At 35.6% G+C, this 5062-nt stretch overlaps 1 pseudogene; it reads left to right on the forward strand.

Annotated features, from left to right (window-relative positions):
• Positions 1-925: 925 nt before the first annotated feature.
• On the forward strand, positions 926-1601 carry LOC117093842 (annotated as a pseudogene).
• The last annotated feature ends 3461 nt before the right edge of the window (positions 1602-5062 follow it).

Below are 5062 nucleotides of genomic sequence, written 5' to 3' on the forward strand. Positions count from 1 at the left end.
TACAGTGGTGGTTACCAAAATCTGGAAGGTGGGAAATTGGGGAGTTGTTAGTTAAAAGATAAAAAATTTCAATTAGGAGAAATAAGGTCAGGTTATCTACTGTACAATATAGTGACTATAGTAAATAACAATGTATTCTATTTTGAAAATCACTAAGAGAGTAGATTTTAAATATTCTCACCACAAAAGATGATAAGTATGTAAGTAATGCATATGTTAATTAGCTGGATTGAACTATTCCACAATGCACACATATTTCAAAGCATCATGTTGTACATGATAAATATATGCAATTTTTATTTGTCAATTTTTTTAAAAACAGCAACATTAAAGAAAGTGAGAGGAAAAGGCTGCATATTTTAATATTACCTGTTTAGGAATAAAAATTTTCCTTACAACTACAGCAAATTTCACCAGCAGTATCTTCAAAGATGTTTGTTAAGTAGCTCATATATTAGTTGAAACTGTCCTTTTCTTCTTAGTCCTTGCTACAGAAAATTTCCCCAATACTATCTAACCTATTGAAATAGTTATGCCTTATTTAGTAGGCATAAATAAGCTAACACATGTATGTTTGTGTTTCAGTAGGGATTAATAAACTAAACTGATTCATTCTCTCTGTAAGGTAGAAATTCTTTCTTAGAAACAATTGGTTAAGAAAATATTTGATCAGTTTGGCACAGGTAATTCCAGACAAACAAGAAAATAAATAATCTTATATGTTCTTGCGAACAGATAGTGATAGTTGCAAGATATGAATTAAGTAAATTTTAACAAGCAGTATAATTATTTGTTAGATAATCCTTAATCTCATCTATGAAATGTAAAGGAAAGAAATGCCTTCCAATAACAGGAAGAGTGAGAGAGTAAGAGGTATAAAAAATTGAGATGTGTCTCCTTTCTGGTTAGTTCAGTGCGAGAAGCCATGAGCAGCAAAGTCTCTTGCTACACGGTGTACGAGGTGATGCAGGAAGTCCTGCAAGGGAACCAGCGCAAGGGCCCCAAGTCTGGAGAGGGCGGAGTTGCAGATTAGTTTGAGAAACTGTGACCCCCACAAGGACAAGCGCCTCTCGGTCACCATCAGGCTTAAGTCCACTCCCCACCCCAAGTTATCCGTGTGTGTCCTGGGGGACCAGTAACACTGTGACGAGGCCAAGGCCGTGGATATCCCCCACATGGACATCGAGGCACTGAACAAACTCAACAAAAATAAGAAACTGGTCAAGAAGCTAGCCAAGAAGCATAATGCATTTTTGGCCTTAGAGTCTCTGATCAAGTGGATCCCACAAATCCTGGGTCCAGGCCTAAATAAGGCAGGAAAGTTCCCTTCCCTGCTCACACACAACGAAAACATGGTGGCCAAAGTGGATGAGGTGAAGTCCACCATCAAGTTCCAAATGATGAAGGTGTTATGTCTGGCTCTGGCGTTGGCCACGTGAAAATGACAGACGATGAGCTTGTGTAGAACATTCACCTGGCTGTCAACTTCTTCGTGTCATTGATCAAGAAAAACTGGCAGAATGTCCGGCTCTTATATATCGAGAGCACCATGGGCATGTCTCAGCACCTATATTAAGGCACATTTGAATAAATTCTACTGCTACCAAAAAGAATTGTGACGTCTTTCAGCAAAATAATTTTAGCACCTGTGTCATCTCTGGCATTTTTCTACATACTAGCCACTGAGGTAAATTGGAGAGTAGGGCGTGATAGAAGGAAGAACAACTTAAATATTTCTAAATTTTAGTTATTCTGATTTAAAAGATTACAAAGTTGAAATAGGTCAAAATTAAAACTCTGGGGAAGAGTTCCCTTTTTTTCCATGTATGGGAAATGAAACAGCATCAGGTAAAATGGGGTTTACTATGTTTGCAAACTTTATTAGAAATTAGCTGTTTCTAGGGAGCTGAAACATTTCAACCAGTGCCAGGAGAGAAGGCAGGGACCTTTGTATTTCGAAAGAATAATGAAACTAAAGAGTTGCAGCCAAATTTTGAAGGAGAATCCAAATGCTGTTTGGGGAAAAGATGACTAAATGAATTACCAGCGGCTGTTTGTCACCTACCAAAGCTCTGTTGCAGAAAGACATTACTGAATAGCTTTTATAATCTTTTTTTCTTATCCTTTTCTTTCAAATCAAGTCAAGCAGAATATAGTTAAAGGCTTAATTTTCACTGAAATGTTCCATGTGAAATTAGATCTTCTGAATCCAACTTTTCCCAGCAGCCTTTTTTTTGTTTTAAGCAGTAAGTAATCAGTGTTTAATTACTTGACTTTTACATGGTACAACCTTTGAGACCTTGCTGACTTAGTGAGACTTCAAGGTGTATTGTTCAGAATATTCAAAGACCCTGTATGTCTTGTTAGCATTAACAATAGTAAGATTAGAAATAGAGAAAGTGGACTGTAACATGCTCTTTGGATTCACCATTGCACACATGATAAAAGCCTCAGATTATTTAACCTTTGATGTTACCAGGCATAAGGTAGAAAAGGAAACATAATTCTGTGCTTATGTTTTTACTTATGATTTCAGTTTTGTTACTAATGACTGGAGCTTGAGGCCTTCAGATGAAAGGTATGTCTTTGTGACTATAAAACAGAAAATGAAGGCAAGAGTTGGCAGAAATTTTTATTCTATGAGAACAGACAAATATATAATTCAGAACCATAATATGTGCATTAGTGATTATGAGCTCTATATATGTTAAGTGTATTCCCTCTTTTAAGGTTTTGCAGATGGAATCTATAAGTGAGAGACTTTATGCTAACCCAAATTAAAACTCATACTACTTTAAAATTGTTTTACAGACTCGATCTATGTAAAAATTATCATATTAATACAGTTTATTTCTTAATTTATAATCAAATGTCAAGATACCAAATACATTAAGGAAGAAAATTATAGAGTGCTCCATTTATACGAGTGATAAATTAAAGACATCTGTGTGATACATGGAAAAAATTAATCTAATGACCTTGTGTCATTTTAAACATACGCCATTTCTACCCTACCTACGCCAAAAAAATTTTAAAAGAATTTGAGATTCATTTCTGTTTAGTTTGCTTGCTTGTGCTGCTGTGACAAAACACCACAAACTAGGTAATTTATAAACAATAGAAATTTATTTCTCAGTTTTAGAAACTGGGAAGTCCAAGATCAAGGCCCCAGCAGGTTGGTGTCTGGAGAAGACCTGTTCCTCATAGATGGCGCAGTCTAGGTGTCATGACGTGGCAGAAGAGAACAAACTCACTTCCTTAAGATCGTTTATAAGAGCCCTAATCCCATCCATGAGGGCTCTTCTCTCCTCTTAATCACTTCTTAAAACCTTTTTATGCCTGGTGTTCCATTATTGGAATGCTAAGCATGTGGGAGTTATTTATATCCTACTGCTCAAGGTCATCACTAGGGTCTGATTACAAAAATTCAAAAAATTGCAACCTCAGGCATAAATGGGTTAAAGACCCCCACCTCTAAATACTATCACATGGGCAATTAAGTTGCAGCATATGAATTTTGGGGAAAGCATTCAGATCACTCCAATTGCCCACAAGCACAAATACATATATAATAAAAAATCAAAGAGAAATTTAAATTAAAAATTCTCAGAAATAATGACTGTCTTGGCAAAGGCTTGCAAATATGGAGTTATTGGTCACTTATTTTGATCTTTCATGTTTGATTATTATTTGTGATAAGTTACAATCTCTTTCTGGTGTTTGCTTTTTCAAACAAATTTTTAGCTTCTAGGAGAACACGGTAGTAGCCCATCCTACCATAGGGACTAACTACATTCATAGTAAGTAGACAGCGTTGCTTCTTTTTTTTTTTTTTTAAAGATAAACTGACAATTTTCTTCTTATTCCTCATCTATACCAACAAAGAGAACCAATGTACATTATATATATTTGGGTGTTGTCATAATTTTATTCCATTTTGCTTTCCTATATTTTCTGATTTTTTGCAATAATTATGTATTTCCTTATCGTCAGAAAAAGCAATAAACGTGGTTCATATAAATAATTTTAAACTTTTGAAAAAAGTTTTTTATTATACTTTAAGTTCTAGGGTACATGTACACAACGTGCAGGTTTGTTGCATATGTATATGTGTGCCATGTTGGTGTGCTGCACCCATTAACACGTCATTTACATTAGGTATATCTCCTAATGCTATCCCTCCCCCCTCCCCCCACCACATGACAGGCCCCAGTGTGTGATGTTCCCCTTCCTTTGTAAAACTATTTAAAAAGGAACAATCCAGAGAAAATACATTTGTTTTCACCTAGAATTAGGTTAATTTATGTGAATTGAGAAATTTTGAAAGGATAAAGTGCAAATCAACTAAAAATGAGGGTTTGACCATGCATATTCCTTTTTCAGTGTGATTTTTATAGCACAACCATTGATACAATGATAGCCACTTCTATAGAGTTGCCATGAGGTTCAAGTGAGATAGAATGAATGCACCTAGCACTGAGATTGATGGGATTCAGCATCTGAAAGGCGGAACAGGAGGAGAAGGAAGAGAAGATGGAGGTGAAGACAGAGACAGGGTCAGAGACTGTGAAGAAGACAAAGACGAAGACACAGGCCCAGACCAACCAGACCAACCCTAAACTGTACTGCATTACATATTGCTGCTTTTCTTTCCCCTTGCAGCTGTAAGTTATCTATCTGAATGATATGTGCAATTTTGAGTTTTCTTTACTTTTTATATATACTACTGCTACTATTTATAGCTGTCTCTGCCAGTTTAGGCCTTTTTCACAAAGAGAATCTCATTTAATCATTACAGATGCCATGTGAGATGGACACTTTCTCCACTTTTAAGAAGAAGAAGCTGAGATTCACAGAGCTTGACTAATTTGCCAGAATTCACACAAAACTAGAAGAGATTCAGATAATTTAAGCTCCAGTCTCTTTGTTTACATAGGACTTTTAAAATCTTAAGACAATTTCTATTTTTCCTTTAAAGTCTATCTTTTTGTTGTTCTCAGGGCTAAAGTAAAAATTTTAAAAACATATATATGAGGAAGTAATATGCACAGCAGCAAAAATC

Source organism: Trachypithecus francoisi, unplaced genomic scaffold (assembly GCF_009764315.1).
Source record: "Trachypithecus francoisi isolate TF-2019V2 unplaced genomic scaffold, Tfra_2.0 Lachesis_group12, whole genome shotgun sequence".
In the NCBI taxonomy this organism is placed as follows: Eukaryota; Metazoa; Chordata; class Mammalia; order Primates; family Cercopithecidae; genus Trachypithecus; species Trachypithecus francoisi.